Source organism: Spinacia oleracea, chromosome 3, assembly GCF_020520425.1.
Source record: "Spinacia oleracea cultivar Varoflay chromosome 3, BTI_SOV_V1, whole genome shotgun sequence".
Lineage (NCBI taxonomy): Eukaryota > Viridiplantae > Streptophyta > Magnoliopsida > Caryophyllales > Amaranthaceae > Spinacia > Spinacia oleracea.
Window position 1 is genome coordinate 98,588,106 of NC_079489.1, and position 20,491 is coordinate 98,608,596.

At 36.0% G+C, this 20,491-nt stretch overlaps 1 long non-coding RNA gene across 9 annotated transcripts; it reads left to right on the forward strand.

Annotated features, from left to right (window-relative positions):
- Positions 1-11,834: 11,834 nt before the first annotated feature.
- On the forward strand, positions 11,835-15,899 carry LOC130470446 (uncharacterized). 9 transcript variants are annotated; one of them, XR_008930768.1, is made up of 9 exons: positions 11,837-12,141; positions 13,736-13,829; positions 13,989-14,105; positions 14,389-14,654; positions 14,738-14,772; positions 14,867-14,926; positions 15,049-15,144; positions 15,264-15,324; positions 15,662-15,899. It is a non-coding gene; the product is annotated as an uncharacterized lncRNA (long non-coding RNA). The 9 variants fall into 9 exon arrangements; XR_008930765.1 differs by having other exon boundaries at positions 11,836-12,141; positions 13,736-14,105; XR_008930766.1 differs by having other exon boundaries at positions 11,836-12,141; positions 13,989-14,654.
- The last annotated feature ends 4,592 nt before the right edge of the window (positions 15,900-20,491 follow it).

Consider the following 20,491-nt stretch of genomic DNA (forward strand, 5'->3'; position numbering starts at 1 on the left):
TTTTGGCGAGGTCGTCCTCGATTTTTATTCCCACATCATAAACCCTTTTAAAAGTGTCGAGTCCCAGGTACCTAAGGTGTTGCCTGTAAGCCGGGTCTAAGTTGTCAATGAATTTTTGGACCAATTCTGTTTCGGGAGGCCTATTGATTAGCTGGGCCGCCTGGTCCCTCCATCTAGAAAAGTAGGTTGTGAAACCCTCATTTTTCTTTTGGAAGAGAACTTCCAGCTCGCGCATGGTGACTTGGAAATCCATGTTCGACGAGTATTGCTTGATGAAGACATTGACAAAGTCTTCCCAAGTGGGGAAGAGCTTAGGGTCCTGGTGATAGTACCATTTGAGTGGCACAGGTTCCAAGGACAAAGGAAAGGCAGGTAGGTACATGGACTTGTCCACGCCTTTCAAGTTCATGGTGTTCACAAAGCTCAGTAGATGATCACGGGGGTTATCCGTGGCCTTGAACTTTGGTAGGTCAGATGAACTGAACTTTTCTGGTAATTTGCCAGAAAAAGGTTCAGGCTCGAGGGAGAAGTATTTGCTCCCCATGGTTTGTTGTAGGACCATTTTTTCGATCCTCTTCTCGTTTTCGAGGTCATTTTTAGCTTGCGCAGCCGCTAAGGCTTCGTTTTCCATTTTCAGTTGGCCCATGAGTTTGGTCATTTGGACCATCTGGTCTCGCAAATCTTCGATGGACATGTTTGGAGGTGCGAATCGAGGTTGGGGAAGCGGAGATCCTTGAAATGAGGGACGACGGACGGAGCTTGGAGTTACTAGACCTGATGTTGGTGATGTATCTTCGAGACGCACTAGCCGTTGATTCCCTGATTGGCACCAAGTGGCAGGACCGGTCCTAGGCATAAGATAAGCTAAAGTTTAGGTTCCCAAAGTTTCAAGCATTACTTAGTCTAGACTTCGACTCTCTAAATTGGTTTTTCACTTTTTCTCTCTTTCTTCTGTCGGTACACTTTTTGGGGGGGTTTTTTTTTATTTTGGTCATTCTTTGGATTTTCGAAACACTTGCCTGTGTGACATTCATAGTTGTTAGCATGTTCGGTTTTGGTGCCGAGCATTGCCGTCGTAGGAGGCCTAACGACGACACAAAGAGTTATTAATTTTTCGCGAGTCGCCCTTTTGGAATCGAGTGCTTTTCTTACGCCCTCGTAGCGATTCTTTTTTTGAACATTTTTTGTGCTACGTACTTTCTTTTTGCTTGGGCACCGAAGCTGCTGCGCCTGACCAGAAAGCCAAGCAGCAACTTCAGCGCCCAGCAGTGGGCGTGAGAAATTTTGGCGCCCAGCCAGGGGCGTTGAAAATGCGTCCCTGGCTGGTTCTCGTTTTCTGTTTTCTGTTTATGCGACTTCGATTTGCGTGCTTGCCTAATAACGTCCTTCACGCGTAACAGCGTTTGTGGGATTCGTTACAGGCCATCCCGAGTGTCGCTTATTTTGTGGCGATCATTCGGGTTTGCGGAACACGTGCTTCGGTATAACTCTTTGGCAAATTAGTCTATGAATGTTTGGGCAATTTTTAAGGTCATTGGTTTTCTAGGATAGTTTGTCACACACAATCACATATTTCGCTACACATAACTACATTACAAACATGGATTTGAAAATTAAATATGCCATGTAGTTTATGATAGGCTTCTATGGTTAGTTTATTTGCGCCTGGCTTGGTACCGCTTCTATCGTAGATCCAACACATGCCCCGGTCGAGGTAGTGTCTTCAACAGACGAATTTCGCTCGAGAGGCCAACCCGCAAGTGCAAGCCAAGGGGGCATGCAGGCGAGAGGGACCTAATGAGCGAGCGATTGGGTTCGGGATAGGTGTACTACCTGCACAAGTACCGAGTGGGAAACATGCGCGGCGTATGCACCCCCTATTGGCAAAAAAAGGTATCCTTAGTCCCAACTCCCGAGGGAGCCGAGATTCGTTATGATATTCTGCCCGTTCACATTAATATGCTGATTTTCAGGTCGTCCCAACTTGATGGGGAAATAAACGCGGGGTAGGATCGTTTCACCCTTCGGCTATTTTGATTACCTACAAGCACGAGTATTTCCTTCACTATCCCCAGTGGAGTCGCCACTGTGAGGGGGTCGAAAAAGCGCGAGGCTAATGCGTGACCTTGTCCCTCGTGGGTGTGACGATTCTTTTTTGTCAAATCAATTGTAATTGGATTTCCTGTGAGTATACACCCAATTGACTAGTAATATAGGAGTCGCCATTCAGTTTTTAACGACAATGAGAAAAACTGACAAAACTCGGTTATCGTGACATAAAGGGAGTGCAATTATGTTTGACCACGACGGTCGTAGGTTCCCTTGTGATCCCTGGTGTGGGGATCTCTCAATATACACCCGCAAGGTAGAGATTGAGGGTTCGGGGGACTGTAACTACCGAGAGGAGTAATTCGCTCGTCGATAACTCCAGAGGCAGGATATCCTTACTAGCTCAGCATAAATAATTGAAGGGACATGCGTTAACTATTAAACTAATCTGAGTTGATTTTAGCAATATGCAACATATAATACTAATTCGATCGTGATTATCTGATTTAAATAGCATTAAGGGACCTAGCATGATAATCCGATTTCCCAAAAATATTATATTTATTAGGCGTGATAGAACAATCATATTAGGTTAGTTTAACAGTTCATAAAAAAGGCGAGGAAAGCAGTTAAATCATCGAAAAGGGACACATTACGACGCACCCTTGAGAGGTGCGTCACGGTTCTCAGAAAACTAACCACTTTGACTTTGCTATTTCTCCTTTTTATTTAACGAATCTCGATTATGGGACAGGATACGTTCTGTTCGATTTATGGATCGATTGCGACAGAACGCGTGAACAGTTTCGCAGCGAGAGGCTCAGGCTAAGGGGTTTAGAGTCAATACTCAGAATATATTAGGTGTTGTTGTGTGTCCTTTCACGTCGAAACTAGGGGTCTATTTATAGGGAAGTGTTCGTGGAAAGATAGAATTGCAGAGTTCTAATCCACAAAGAATTAGGAAAAGAAACGTACCCAGGTATTTTCAGCGCCCAGGCCTGGGCGCCGAAGATTTCGGCGCCCAGAGCCAGGCGTTGAAAATAGGGTCTGGGCAGTTTTGTTTAGTCAGATTTGGATTCCTAAAATCCGTAGAGTTTGAGATTAATTCGAGTCTTTTAGCGCGTATCAATTTTGTGACGGAATGCGTCTGGGCCCGTTACAAACTCTAGGTTCGTTAGGATTTTGATTAATACGTAACTCTTATTTCCGAATCCTATCAGGAATAGGATTCACTCGGTTTTCTATCTCATTTAGGATTTATGTTGGAGTGCAACACCTAATTCTGACAGGTTTCTATCTTTTATGATTTGCCACTTTTAGACGCTACCTTTTACGGCAGTTACTATTTTTAGCAGGTTTCCATAAATAGCAGGTTTCAGGTGAAATGAAATGGGGAATCGAGATTCGTTTATTTTATAGGAGATGCGTCGTCAAGTGGAGTTTTTATGCTTTCATCATCGAACCTTTCCCTTGCGGGAATGGGGACAAAAGTAGGTGTCTACAAGATGAGATTAGCTTGAAGATGATTAGAGTAGAACTTTATTATATGATACTTTGACTTAAAATGTAGTTTGGATTATAATTTTCGTGTGTTGATTGTTAGATTTGATTTAAAAATTTGATTAATCTAGGTTCTTTGTGTTCTTATTTACAATTAATTTACCATGTTTCAAAAGATAAATTGGCAAGTTATAAACCTTATGAGACATGTTCTAAGACGAAATTATGATACCCGAAAGCATCTTTTGAACCCATGGTAGTCCTATATAAAATAATTTTGAAATATCAAAAGTTAAATGTACATGTTTTAAAAGTCAATGTTTATGTTCTAAAATGTCATGAATATGTTCTAAGGTATAAGAAATCTAATACTGAATATAGTTAATTTCTAAAACCAAGAACAAAATTCAAATAGAATATATAAAAAAATAAACCAAATTCATATGTTAAATGTATATTCCATAAATACAGAATAAAAATATAAGAATGTAACAAATGTCACCCCCGGAATAACCATTGAGTTCTAAAAATAAATAATAATAATACTCGATAAGTAAATAAAAAACAAAAAAAAAATCTTCTCTCTAAATGAAGTAAGTGAATTTCATACCAACAACATGCATAAAAAACAATAATATTTAAAATAAGTATATAAATAAAAAAATGGAAAAACAATAGAACATACAGTACCTGAATCTAGAATACAAAGGCTATAATCTGGAACATTAGGAAATCAAATAACCAGAACATAGAACAACCTGAAGAATCAAACATATATGGAAAATTTACAATCACATAATGTATAAACAAATTAATATATAATTTAAACAGAACACAAAATACAAACAAAATACAAAAAACACAGAAGAGAACTAGAACATAAAATACAAAAGATTGGAACACAATGGAATATAGTTAAGAACAAAATAAAATCAGAACATTAAAGCAGGAAATATTCAAAAACAAGCAATATTACTTACATTTTTACTTCCCTTTTTCGGGACAATTACGGATATCATGATAACCCATCTTCTTACATCCTTTACACAACCTCTTCTTCTTCTTCTGACTTTGCTCAACAACTTTTCTTGATCACTCTTCAACCTTTTATCACTTTCAGTACCAGGAACGTGAACCCCCATCCCTTTGTTCTTTGACACTTTAGGCGGTTTGATTAAAATTCCAGGCACACTAGCTCCAATAAGCAACTCAATATCTTGTCCTTTGCTACAAACACTACTACTTGATTCAGTCACACTACTCTTTTGGAATTCCAAATCTAACCTCAGTGCTCGAAGATTCTCCATAAGACCATTAAGAGTCTCTTCATTACCTTGGGCCAAGAGTGGATTTCACACCACAAATTATTCAACAATCTCTTCCTATCTACTGCTTGAGCACATTGCTCCAACACATTGCCTTCTAAATCAAAAATGGGTTTCTTACATGCCATTATAGTCCAACGACTAAGCACATAAGCCTCAGGAATCTTTTCAATCTATTTTGCTTTCCAAACCCAAATCATATGCCTACAAGGAATCCATTGCCTTTCAAATGCCTTGCATAAACAACTAGTGACCAATGTTTCAACATTTAAAAGAACATCGAACTTGCGAATACGACAACCTTCTCTAATAGTATAAATTTCCAATCCATATTCTTTCTTAAAACTATCAAGACCACATGAGTAGCTAGCTATTTCCACATCTTCTTGAAACTCATAAAAAAAATAGGGGTAGTGTAAACTTCAGTGACATATTTCTCTATAGAAGAACGTGTCTTGCACTTAGGACGCTTATGTTTAGAATAATTATTATTTTCACCTTGAGTATGACGTTGAGCATCTAATGCACTTTCAAATCTCATATAAAACTCAACAAGGGTAAGATGTGGATTAGTGAACTTTGTATAAAAGTTATTCTCACTCTCTGACCTAGACGTGGTTCTCATAATACCACACAAGAATAGATCCCTAAAATAAGTCGGAATCTACATTTCACGCTTATCATAGATCTGCAACAACCAGTCGTGTTTTTCCAACTTAAACTCACTAATAACCTTAGCCCACCTCTCTTCAAACTCAGCCGGTTCAATCTCTACACTCCAAACAACTTTGCAAACCTTGTTTAGAAAGTTAGAATATGGTAGAAGATCACGGCAAACTTTCTCGGGCATCTTTTTCATAATATGCCACATGCAAAACCGATGCTCTGTAGAACGAAATACTTTAGAAAAAGCAACTTTCATCGCAGAATCTTAATCAATAATCAGACAAAGGGGCTCATTACCTCCAATTGCCTTCACAAATGTTCTAAATTCCCACTCAAAAGACACTATATCCTCATTAGATACAAAGGCAGCAGCAAAAGTAATACGCTTTTTATGGTGATCAACTCCAGTAAATGGCCCAAATATTCATATTATACCTAGAAAAAGACAGAATAGTTTAGAATATAACAAGAAACAGTTTAGAACATAAAGTATAAAGAATAGAACATCACCTATTTGTTTTAAATTTGTTATCAAATGAAACCATATCTCCAAAAAGAGCATAATTCTTTCTGCAAATAGGATTTGCCCAAAATGCTTTACAAAGATGATCTTTAGCATCTAACTCATAATCAAAAAAGAACGCACTCCATAATAACCTTTTATTCTGATAATATATTGTTTATAAACATTTGTGCATCATATCCATCAATTAATGCCTTCAAATCCCTGTGAATATTTTTTAAATCTTGCTTTGATGCACCAACATTGTCATATGATCCAGTTAACTCCTTCATTATTCTAGATGCCTTCACATGACCAATGTTAACCTACGCAGGAAAACAGAGAACACAGTTTAGAAAATACAGTAAAGATAGTAGAACATAGGAAGGAAAAATGAGAACATAAGAATATAAAACACCTTTGAATTATCAATAATAATCTCCTTATGCAAAAGACTCATTTTCCTCCCATGTTTATGAAATTTAGCACAACCAGGAGTAAATAGAGGATGATTATGTTCTTCTTTGAAATTGTTACAATGTAACTCCCATTGATGTTTTTCATACACATTTGAGCACCACAACCAAAACGGGTAAGCATTCGCCTTCGTGTAAACCGAGCCTTGTCTGATTTTTCTTCAACAGCTTCCACAACAGGCTTACGAGACGCCTTAAAACCTTCTTTATTGCATACAACATAATGGAATGCAACTACACCAGTCTTCTTCCTTCTTGTAGTAGTACTTTTTCTAGAAGTGAAACCTGAAGCAATTGCATAAGCTTTATAAAATGATAAACCTTCCTCATGATTTTTAAAGTTCATTCAGACAATAGGTTTTAGCTCCTCGGAACAAGAAGGAATCCATTATCTAGTACCACCAGAACTCAATGAAGTTAAAACTCTAGGAGTACCAACAGAAGAAGAACTTGATGGTTCATTATTAACAATTCCAACTACAAAAAAACATGAGATAAAAGTTCAGACAAGTACATAAAATGTGCAAAATATAAAACCAAATTTTTAGAACATGAAATTAAAGTCCACACAGATGCAAAAAAAAGTACAGAACATAGAAACAAATAGTTAGAACATGTAAATAAAAATGTTAAAACATGAAAAAAAGTATAGACAAATGGATAAAATGTATAGAATATAAGAAAAAATATTTAGAACATGATGAGATAAACTTTAGAAAATCATCAACTACAAGGGCGAGATATAATGAACAAAATAAATTAAAACATACTTGATTGAATAACCGATGAACTATAACTCTGACCAAAATCAACTTCAGCGGTAGCCATAACCAATAAAAACAGAGCATAAATAACCTGGAAAATAAGAATTAAGAATTATTAGAGATTAAATCCAAAACAAAAACAAAAAACAAACACGAAATCAAATAGAATCAATTTATTAAAAAGCCAGAAATCGAATGAAAATCAAAAAACGAAAAAGTTCATAATCGACAAAACAATCAACAAAAATATTATTCAAAAAACAAAATCAAAGGACAAATTCAGCTAAATAGAATAATATAAAAAATAAAATAATAGATAATTTCAAATTGACATCACATACCTTCAATAATTGCTGAAAATTCTGAAAAACTATTGATGAAGAGAATCGATTAATTGAGAAAAATCAAATAGATAGAGATCGCAATATAATAAGCAGAGTAACGCAGGAAAACGACTTAATTTGATGAAGAATTTGAATAGAAATTGTGATTCCTTCTTGTTCGATTGCTGGTGACTGCGCGAGAAGATGAGAGAGAAAGAAGCGAAAAAATTTTAGAGAAAGAAAGAAATCACAGAAGAGAAAAAAATGCAACAGGATATATGTTCAACGATATTACAAAACTTGCTTTTAGTAATCGTCAAATCTGAGCGGTTAGATTAAATTTCATCCAACGGTTCAGAAAGTGTTCTTACCGTAAAAAGTGTTCTTACCGAGTAAAGTGTTCTTACGAGAGCCTCTCTCTCTCTCTCTCTCTCTCTCTCTCTCTCTCTCTCTCTCTCTCTCTCTCTCTCTCTCTCTCTCTCTCTCTCTCTCTCTTTATATATATGTGTGTGTGTGTGTGTGTGTGTGTGTGTGTGTATTACGAAAAAATACCTTGTAACAAACATTTAAAGGAAAATTTCACTTTCAAATGAGGGTCCGTCGGAATACCCCATGAATGCCAATGTATACAAGGCACTGTTTGGCCAAGCTTCTACAAATAACTTTTGTTGCCTAGAAGTAGTTTTCAAGAAACAGTTTCTAGAAAAACAATTTTAATAAACATGAACGTTCTGGCAACCAAAATTTAAAAGCACTTCTGAAAAGTAGAAACAGTTTTGTACTACCTCCATTTCAAAATAATATTTTCACTTTCTGTTTTAGTCTGTTTTATTATGTTCCTTAGACTTTGTTTTATTCTATTATTGGACATGAAAATTTACTAACTTACCGTTCTTACCTCACAATATTTACAATTTTCCCACTCACTTTCTTTTACTTTAATTTTTTTCCTTCCATCTACCTACATTTTTACACATTTCTCTTACTTTATTCATATTTTATTATATTCAACAAAATTTTCAATTTTACGTTAAAATTCGTGCAAATAGTAATCGTAAAGATCTTTAAGAAACAAAAGTAGTTTATTTTTTTATCTCTTTTCCTAAATTTCTTCTTCTTTTTGGTCGACTTAAAAAAAATCATTTGAGCAAATTGATTTTTTAGTTTAGTTTTAGAGAATGTTTTTTTTAACATAAAACAGACGAACTATATTACCTTAAAAGAGTTTACAAAACTAGGTCTACAAACCTAAATTAGGACCTCACTAAGGAGGCCACCATTTAAAAGCCCAAGTCATAAGATTAAACCTACATCTTTGGAACGCTAAACCTAAACTGCAAAAGAAGAAGCCTATATATCATACATCAAAAGGAGCTTCTTCAAGCCATTATAAATCATGGTTAGCCAAAACTAGAACTAGAAAAAAATATTAGTGTCCATTGTTTTAAAGAAGTACACATTAGCAGAAGTGGAGCAATCCCCTGCTGGGTTGGATGCCTGAAGATCAGCTTCATACCATTTCTTAGCCAGTTGAGAAACCATTAATGAGAATGGTGACCCACTGCCATCTCCATTGCAAAAACAACTTACATATGAACAACCATGTTTGATGACCTTGGAATGTGAGTGAAGATAACATTCCAATTCCACTTTAACAGGTTAGCTACATCTGAAAGAAGCACAGCCAATTAACTCATGATGAGGGTGAGGATCGAGACTGGAAGTGTCCAACATGCATGAAGGTTAGCGATTGAGCATCAGTCTCCACTTCTAACTTGTTAAAGTTGAACTCTTTTGCTAAAAGTAGCCCTTCCCTTAATGCCAAAATTTCTACAGCAAGAGGAGTGTTAGCGTTGTATTTACTTGAGAAACCAATGAACCAAGTTCCCGTGTCCCTTCTAATGAGACCTCCTCCTCTAGCTTTGTCAATCCCTTTCCAGGCAGCATCAGTACTTAGCTTATAAAATTCCTTTTTTGGAAGCTGCCACTTAAACTCTCTAGTTTGAGTGATGTCATTTTCGACTTTCCTTTGCCCTATGCAATAAAGTCAAAAAAACTGCCAATCAGTAAAAAAAACTTAGAATATTGAGAGGAAGCTGGCAGCATTTTATACTAAAAAGTGGTCATGTTCATCCCAATCTAGATGTACCAAATGGCAGTCAGGAAAAGAACCTTCCAATTCATATCCTGCTGCATATTATAAACAATCCACTAGTCCCAATCTAGATTAGTAAAAGCTTTGAAATCAAAGTTGTTAGGAACTTTTAGTCTGTTGAAAATCATATTCCAAAGAGCATCAAAAGAAAGACAATCTCTGAAAAGATGTAAATTATTTTCAGAGTAACTGTCGCATCTAATGCAAACAGGAGATATCCAATTCATATACTATGATATATTACTAGCAACAGGAAGAATAGAAAGAGCACAGTTTCAAAATAACATTTTGTATTTAAAGGGGACTTTAACTTTCCAAAACTTTTTCCAAGCAATGACATGGGAATTTATATGGGATGGATGTCTGGCAATTAGGTGATAGGATGATTTAATGGTAAAAGACCCTTCTTTCGATGGGTTCCAATGAATTAAATCCTCATGAGAGGTAGAAGATAAAGGAATTTCCAGAATTTGTCTAACAATGTCAGGTAGAATGTAAGATTGGACATCCTCAAGGCACCACCTTCCATTCTTGATGATATGAATAACAAACCAATTAGCTTTGGAGTTGTACCAAACCAGTACCACAGAGAAGTACTACTACCATTTTCAATCTCTACCTGAAGACCTTGCCACTACTACAAATCCCGCCTTTTATCGACACTTTTTAACCATATTGCGCCGCTTAAAGGCGTCGAGAAATTATCCCAAGCATCGAGAAAATTAGAGTCAAGAATTTTCTCGAGGCCTGAGTCACCTTTTGGTGACCTTAATTTCTGTTCGGCGTAGATAGTCTCGACACTTTTAAGCGTCCAGTAATTCAATTTTGGTGTCGACAATACTTTTTCCCGCTTTTTTCAACATTTACCTATTTAATGTTCTCGACATCTAAAAGCGTCTAGGTTTATTTGTATAAGCTTTTTTTTCACGTATTCCTGTATTGCATATATATATATATATATATATATATATATATATATATATATATAATCAGGATCCGGTGAGAACCACCCCTTAAGATGAGAACTGAGAACTAATCTCAGCCGTCCGATTACATCAATCCTACGACTCAAAGTCTACCCGGCCAAGTAAAAAATATTAAGGGTGAATAGGTAATTTCGCGAACTTGAATTACATCCCCTTTCTTCCTGATTCACGGGTTTTCTTTCTCTCTCTTCCTTTCGTTTTCTCTCTCCTCCTACAAATCCTCTCTGTCGACTTCATCTTCTTCTATGCTACGGTGTTCGTTGTTCCTGCAATTCACCCATCTTCTCGCGATTTCTTCTCTCTCAATTCGCGCAGGTATATATTGAACTTTAGATTTTTTTTTCTTCTGGTTTTTGTTCTTTTGATTAGGGCTTAAATTTTGTTCGAGTTTTTGGATTTAGGTTTTACGTGTTGCTTATAGCGAAATTTGGTCGATTATTTTGGATTTAAGTTTTATTTTGGTCGAATTGATTGAACATGGAATTAATTTGGGCTTTTAAATTTCTGGATTTGTTACATTGTTTGTGATTTTGATTTCTAAAATTCGGAATTTCAAATAGCGATTGCGATTTTTATTGTTGATATTATGTGTTTTGCAATTCAGAATGGTGAAACTTAGGTGTTTTAGCTCCTACTGATGCTCTTCCTAATATCAGAAATACATACCAAATTCTTAATATACCAATAAAAGGGGGAAAACATACTTGAACACCTTGTCTTGAGTCTATACGAGGCAAATGAATTTCAACATCTCTGTTTAATTGAAGCTCCCAATTTAGGAGCTAGGATTAGTTTACTTTTTTTGTTATGCAGGGTGTTCATATGCAATCTGAGATAAAAGTACCATTTTTTCACCACTCTTAAGTCTTAACCTTAGGTCTGACAACTATCGGACTTCAAACTAGATGTCGTGAATGGATGGCTAGTGTAGCAGGTCTGATCAGGCTAATACTAGAGGAAAAATTCTTATAAGTTGCTCATTAAAAGTTGCCCTTATTAAACAAGGGCAACTTATAAGAACAAAAAAAATTAAAAAATTAAAAAATTAAAAAATCTGAACTTTTAATTCCAAACAAAGGCAACCTTTAACCTTTAGGAACTAAAAAAAGAAACCAACACTGCCTCTCCTCCCTGCTCTCACCCTGCAAACCATCTCCCTGCTCCCTCTCTCTCTTCCCCGCATCCACCGCAGGCCGCAGCCACCGCAGGCCGCAGCCACCGCAGGCCGCAACCACCAACGATCCGAGCAGTCGAGTTCGAGGAAGAGAAAGCTAGTCACCGACGTTGAAGATGGTCTTGTCGTTGACGCTCAATTCGACGACACTCCTCCCCACCTCCGCCAACTCGCCGCCGTCTCTCAGTCCGACGACCTCTCTTCCCTCCGCCTCGCTCTCGGTACTAACTCTCTCTCTCTGTCTCCTCTTCTTCCTCTTATTTTCCCTCTTTCAGTTTCAATTATCTCTCTCTAGGGTTTATGTTCCAGCTTTTTAATCTTTTGTCCTGTATAAAATAATTTGAAAGCTTAATTTGTCAAGATTGTATTGATTCAAGGAGAATTTCTGAAATAGTAATCATATTTGTGTTGTTTCTCTTTTTTCAATTATATGCTTCATTTGGGTTTATTTGAGATTATCCGAGCTTTGCAGCATTTGCTAACTGGAATTGAGTTCATGTTTGTATTTGTTATTGACCTTTAAAGTTAGCTTAGTTGTGACACCTTGATTTCTAGCTAATTAACGCACAACTTTTCTACCATTAATATGTTTAATCATCTGTCCGTAGAAAAAAAATTATGAAAATTTGAGAGTAGTCCAACAACATTTTAAGTTTCACCATGGGTTTTTCTTTTGTGTTGATTAGTTTTATAAGAATGGAGGCAGAATCTGTAGACTTGGAGTGGAAGAATCTCTCATGGTTCATCCTTTACTCAGGTTGTTGTGACTTAGAATGATCGCATTTTGTCGTGGCAGCTAACTGAAACTCCCTTAAATGTGAATTCTTTCAGTTTAAAACTCCAGACATACTTTTATTTGCACAACTATCTAATTGTACGTACTTTTTATCTAGTAGGTTTCTGCTGTTTTTGAACCATAGTTGTGTACATCAGAGTTTGTTATTGGATCCTATAACATCGTTCATAATCATATACCCGTACTTTTTCTTGCTGCAACCTTCTTTTTCCTCCTTCCTCATCATCATAGTTGGCAATCCTAATTTGGTATAAATGATGTCATTTATGTTAGTTAGTAGGTTTTATATTCTTTGATACGGAGGCTGAATAACTTGCTTGTCTACTAACCTTATTGTGTTATGTCAATTGGAGTACAACATAACTCTCTTTGGGATAGTTAATCATGCTGGAAATGTTGGATTTTTAGCATTTCAACGCGATGATGTCAATTTTGCTTTTCAATGTAACATAACCAGGAAGACACTTTGTCACAATATTGATTTGGCTTTAGTGTAGTAAGAACTCAGAAGTTACCAGTTGTCTGCTACTCTGCTTTGATAATAGTGACATCTCCTGGCATGTAATTTGATTGTTTTATTCAAATTGCTTCTCTCTCTGGTTTGACAATTTTGTATGATGCATGTTATTAGATTGTTTTAGTCATTTTTTTTATTTCATAAATTATGTGGTCTTGTTCATGCACTATTTGTTAAATATTTTCTTTTAGTAACTTAATTGCATCAGATCAGATGCCATTTAGAAGTGAAATTCATGACTATTTTACCTTAATGGTAAAAATATTCCGTACATGCATTAACATGATACTGAAATGATTTTAGCATAATCCTTAGTTTCTTTGTCCACTTCTATTCCTTTCTTCTCTCTTTTGTGTCTATATATGAAAGTGATATGCAGATCTTATTGGAATTATTTTACCTTAATGGTAAAAATTGAAGAGTGTTGATTCTCTCTTTTGAATATAGTCAGTGGTGGATTCTCAAGACAAGATTTTGTCTCTTATGTTGATTTAATTTTCAGAGAGATCAATTTTGTCAATGACATGGTCGGCACACTTGCTGGCAATGGTACAAAGGGCTCTGATTACAAAGAAGGAAGAAGGGGAACGTCTCAGGTATGATTAGAGAAGGACATATAGTTTCCTTTATGCTCAATAGATAATATACTCTACTTTATGCTACTAAAATCACTCTTAAGATTCTTGTTGTTTACAAGTTGTGATGTGATTTAAGCTCCTCAATTCTCCGTGGGATGTCTTTTTTGATCCTGTCAGAGAAAAGGTTTATATAGAAATAGCTGGCCAACATCAGATCTGGGAACACAATCTATCAGACGAAACCAACATAGCTTTTAGTGGTGATGGTTATGAAAGAAACTTGAATGGTTCAAGGTATGAGTATAGAGTGTGTAGACATTTGTGTCCTAGTTTAGTTGTAGTGAGCTGATAACACCGCATATGTCTTTTGATACTGTAATTTCTGTGTAACCTCAGTTTTCCCATACTCATAAATCTCATGAGAATAGACTACACGAGCTGCTTCTTCATCTCCCCCCCCCGTTCGTCATGAAGCTTTCTTGTTCTGTAGTAGTCTCCATGTTGTTTAAGTAGAACTAAGCTATGCGACAAAGGTTTTGCTGTTGTTCATCCTAAGTTGTGATTGAATTGGTGGCAGATTCTTAGTGACAAAGAGACCATCAAACTTCAGTCCAAGCAGGACCACTAACGAGTAGGATCTAAAATACATTTTAAGGGACGATTACGAGATGTGCCTGGACGTAAAATTCAAGGCTAGAGCTGATTGCCTCAAGTTTGACGAACTTCATACTGTAACTGTTACAAACACATGACATAGAGGATGTCAGGTTTGTATATTTTTCAGTGGACTCTATCCCAAGTTTATTTCAAAAAACTGGGACGTATTCCTTTTCAGTCTCTCTTGTAAGTATTGTATGTCTTGTCTAGTTATCCTGCATAAAATACTCATATTTGTTAAGTTTGATACTACTTTGACTATTGTGCAGCAGGTTTCAAGACACGAACACTAGGTAATTACCAGGTACTCTTTGCAAAATTCAGGTATTTTTTCTTGTTGATCAACAGCTAGTTGACAGTGTATCTGTATCACTTACTCGAGGTCTGGTATAATGCAGATTGTTTTTTTGCGGCCTGGAAATCTCGCTGCATGTGGTGACCCTATATCCCGCCTTTGGGTATGATCACTTTGACATCCTATGTTTTGTATGTCATATTCTTCCTAATCATACCCCAGATTTCTTTTATACGAAGCACGTATTTACTTAAATCTCATTAAAATCACTGGTTGTTTGATTAGTACCTTGGTTGATATACTGAAACGAATGCTATTTGTTTCCCCTACCACAAACCGATTGGAAGTTGATGAAGGAAGCATTCAAGCTTCTTAGACCAGGTGGTACCCTTGCCATCACAGACAATTCCATATGTGATATATTTCTCTCTTATCAGTCCAACTTGTTGCCACTATATGACTTTGGGATACTAACATTGATGATTTTATCCTTTTTGCAGTGCTTGCTTCGATATGTGATGCCAAATTATAAGGCTTTCTACATCTTTCTCTCACTGTTAGGTAAGGCTCCACATGATGAAGGAGTTTCCTGACTCTTTTTTTCAGTATACTCTATATATCATACCTATGAGGTTTGTAGTCATTTTAGGTTTGTAGTCATTTTTTCAGTATACTCTATATATCATACCTATGAGGTTTGTAGTCTTATAATCATATAACTAATCATATGTATCATGAAAAACGTTTAGAATATGGAAATAGGTTCGTTTGTTGGTAGTTGGGTTCAAAAATGTCATTTTTGTCCAATATAATTGTTTTCGCAACCAATCTAATTTTTGTTTTCGCATATGAAACTTAATTTAATTTATTGGTTTGCATGTACGGTGTTCTTTTAAAGGTTTTCAAAACTCCAAGGGAGGAGCCCTTTACCAAAAAGGAGTTGGATGAGGTTCGAGACAAGTGGGTTATTTACTTCAACGATTGTGAACTACCCTCAGTGTAATAAATAGAGTAGATTTGTAGTTATTCGTGACTCTTACATTATTTTGTTATTTATCGATTTAATTAATTACATTTGAATTAATTCGGTAATATTATTGGAAATTTGAAATTTATATCATTTTTGAGAATGTCAAGCTGGTGTTTGATGAAACAGAAATTATATTGCAAAATCAGAAATTATATTGCAGAATATTAGGAATTATATTGCAGATTTTTTTTTTTAAAAAAAAAAAAAATTAAAACGCAAAAGTTGCCCTTGTTTGCAACAAGAGCAACTTATGTGCAGCTTATAAGGTGCCCTTGTTGCGACAAGGGCACCTTATAAGTTTCACATAAGGTGCCCTTGTTGCAAACAAGGGCACCTTATAAGATTATAAGTTGCCCTTATTAAGGGCAACTTTTGATAATTTTACATAAGTGACCCCCCATTGGTGGCACTTACGAAGGGAACCTTATAAGCCACTTTTAAGAGCAACTTATAAGGTTTTTTCCTCTAATGTAAGCTGGGATGTTGTATGGTGATGTTGGCTTTATGTTTTTGAGGTTGCGTGCTTTATTTTCTTTGTTAATTCTGGTCAACTTTACCAGAGTTGACTTGTTGTTTGTATGCCTTGATTTTTAGTATTATGAATGTGGTTTCAGGGGATTTGGTTGGTCAGTAGATACAAACCTCCATCGTTGCAGGTCAGTCGAGGATGGTATGCTGAATTGATTGATTGTTGGGCAGTTGTCCTGCTGTTGTGTGTGTGTTGTTGCTGTAGGGGTAGTGGTTGTCAATGCTTTCTATTTTGGGTTGGTTTGCTGGCCTTTGTGGATCCAGGATGCCAAACACACGAGGCTCTCATTTTCTAGTGAAGTGCGGAAGTGATTATTGCAGAGCTAGGTTGCTGCGAAAACAGTTGTGGGTGCAACATTAGTTAGTTTGCACCACCAGCCTCTAGGTCTTCCATTTCCCCTGAACCAAACTCAAAATGGTTTCACAAGAGTTGTCCCAACAGGCAAGTAATGCCTATTAGCTTAATTGGTAGAGCGTTGTGCGATTGCACAATGATGTAGGTTCGAATCCTACATAGGCAACTCTATGTATTCTGTTTGTGATATTAGTTCTCGTATTTGATTATTATTTACTTTTGAATCAAATTTATTTACTATTACAAGTTCTTCATCTACTTTTGAATTGAACAAATGGAAATTTATGTCAACTTGGTTAGTTTATTTCCTGACATAAGGTTTTTGTAGGATGTTGAGAGAAGCACGCCACAACTAATAATTTTTTTGACCGAAAAGAGAAGAGAAGAGACCCAAAACCTCATACTCATACTCCAGGCACACACACATTGATATCGAGATAATCGTTGTGCTGTTGTGTTGGTTGCGATCCATTATTCCATTCTGGAGTATTATGTGAAGAGACTACATTTAGGTTATGCCCTTTCCCTTTGCTTTCATATGCCTCACTAAGACTTTGTAATGGTATTGGCTGTACATTTGGTTTGCCCATTTCATTACATAGGGGAACAGACTGTAGGTTGACATTCCTTCAGGCATTGTATGATGAGGAAAAGCCTGATAGAAATTGCAGCTGGGGATTCGCGATGTTTCCTTCTCTTTTGAGCACAAGGAACAAAACTTCCAAAAACCAGCTAATAAAAATGGAAACATAAAACATCATCATCATCACCGTGTCTATTGGAAGATGCAGAAATAGTTTTGGAAGATGCATAAATAGTTTCAGAGGTGTCACTTTTATGAACAGTTTGAATCCTACACAGGCCACTGTTTGTTATTCCGTTTATGATATTAATTCTCCTATTTGACTATTCTTTACTTTTGAATCAATTATATTTACTTTTATAAGTTCTTTATTTACTTTTGAATTGAACAAAAAGAAAATTATGTTAACCTATTTTAGAGAAAAGAGATAAACTATATTTATCTTTAGTCCTTGTTGGTTTATTCGTCTTAATTTGCCTATTCTGATCATCAGAGCTTGGAATCAATAGGAAAAAAATCAATTTACTTTTGGAACAACTTAATTTACTTATATCTAATTTTAATTAACTTTTGCCGCTTTTGCTTTACTTCTAAAAAGTTACAATTGAAGTTTTATTATTGTTTTGTATACTTTTAGAGGGATTTAGTTTACTATTAGAGAAATTTAGTTTACTTTTGCTTAAACTTCATAAAGTTCGATATTCATCACGTATACGGGGCATATGAACTCAAAGCTTAGAATCACAATTAAGATGTCAAATATGCCATTTATAGGAAAAGCTTATACGAATTCATAATTAGCTTAATGAATTTACTTTTTAGACAAATTGATTTACTTTTCTCAAATTTTGATCTACTTTTTCAAATAATAGAAGAATACGATAAGACTTTTACACGTAGTAATCACCAACCTATGTACGATTTGAACCTACACCCATGTGTAATGGCACATTGCTCAACCATTTGAGCTAATAGGTTTCGACTTTATATTAAAGAAAAAAATTAAAATCAAAGTTCCATTATCTTTTCTTTTACTTTTAGAGAGATTTAATTTACTTTAAGAGATATTTAGTTTACTTTTAGAGAGAATGTATGTACAAGTAGGAAAATCATCTACCAGAAAAACCAACAAACAAACAAGCAGAAAGACTTAGCAAGAAAGACAACAAAACAAACCAACGGGCACAGACAACAAAGATCAACTATGACACAACTGACTGCTCACATTGACCAGATATTTGAGCTTGACTAACAACAACCTACACCAACATCAGAGTTGTCACAACGCCCTAAACAAGCTGCACACTTAGCACCTGAACCCCCACAGCCAGACCCAACCAAAACGAAAACCAACTGCTGAAATACAGCAGCAGAATGCAGATAACAACAACATTCATCTGAGATGGTTGTATCACTCTCGATTAAATGTGCAGGAAACATAGAAGCACAAGCAGAAAAAAAAAAGTACCAGAAATACAGAGACCAAGAAGTCTATTCAGAAGCACACATCTGATATTGATTCATCAAATTGAAAGAACACTGCAGGTTCGATAGGTTGCTACAGAAAGTATGTAAAGTAAGATCACCGACACACTGCAGGTGCCTTAAGTCCTTAACTAACATCTATGTTTAGATGGGAATATTTGCAAGGATAAAGAAAGCAAGTCATAGGCAGATGACTGCCGACCTGCAGCACAATTTCGTTCCATTATTTCCTCCCCTTCCCGTACCTATTTCTCCTTTATCCAGCAAAAGTTACTAAAATCATATTCCATATTTTGTATTTGCAGAACCCTTACAATCTCAAGTTGCATCTCATTTTCAAAGTAGATAAATACCTAAGAAAAGTAAATGAAACTAATTTAGAAGTAAATCTAAACGAAATCTCAAATTAAGTAGATAAATAACTCAGAAAAGTAAATGGAACTAGTTTAAAAGTCAATTTAAATCATAGATGGCATAAACTACTGGCAAGACAAGATACACAAACTCTCAACCCATTTGCACCAGTAAAAGAGGGAGGAAGTCTTGTCTGTTATGGCTTTACTATAGCTGGCTAGCTGGCTGTTATGGCTTTTGTATCTGAAATCTTGGCCTGGTAAGAACGGATAATGGGTGAAAAGAGAACAACACACAAACATGTATTGTTCATTTGTCAACGCGCCTAGTGAGACGTATAAGGACACAGAGACCGATGCTAGCTCCGACTTGTTTGAGATCGAGTGCCTTTTGTGTACTTCCAACCCAGTGAATCAGATGCCTAGGCTAGTAGTACCCTCTGATGGCAGTACAACCCTCAACAACTCGATATACACCTAACGAGGCTAGCTCGAGTGGAGTGTTGTAACTGCTAGTGCTGCTGATTTCTCAGTTGCTTCTGATTTCGAGGACCACAGATCGAGGAAACTACACTCAGTACCCAAGCACAAGATAACAGCCTCAAAATGAAGTTTAACTGCTTCTAAAGCAGTTTAACTTGCAATTCATGCCGAAAAATGATTCAATCAACATGCGAAGATCAAAGAAAATTAGCAATGAAAATTAGGGAAATTAAAAATCGAGAATCTAATTGAATTTTAGCAACATTTACCTCTATGATTGATAATTTTTGGAGTGAATTCACCAAATAACTTGAAAATTCTAAAATAATTGATCGAAATCATCTCTAGAAATTGGCATAAAATCCAGCTCCGAAATTTCACACAAAAAATCGCAACAATTTTGAAGATATTTGAAGAGACAGAAATCGCAGTTGATTTCTCAGGGGAGTAGAGAGAGAAAGTCATTGATAATTTTGGGAAGGAAGAGAAAGAAACGCGATGTCATTGAAGTTTGAATTTTGGAACCAAAGCTGATCGGGATTGAGATTTTTTAAGATTCGATCTCATCCGTTAATCTAGGTTTAATCGGAGGGTGATGAGAGGTTCTCATTATAAAGAAGTTCTCATCTTAAGGGAGGTTCTCACCAGAACCTGGTCCTATATATATATGATGAGAACATAAATCTCCACTTGGCAACGCATCTCCTATAAAATAACGAATCTCGATCACCCTTTTCATTTCAGCCAAACCTGCTATTTATAGAAACCTGCTAAAAATAGTAACTGTCATAATGGGTAGTTGTTAAAAGTGGCAAGTCATAAAAGATAGAAATATGTCAAAATTAGGTGTTACACTCCAACATAAGTCCTAAAAGAGATAGAATTGGCAAAAGGAATTCTATTCCTGCTAA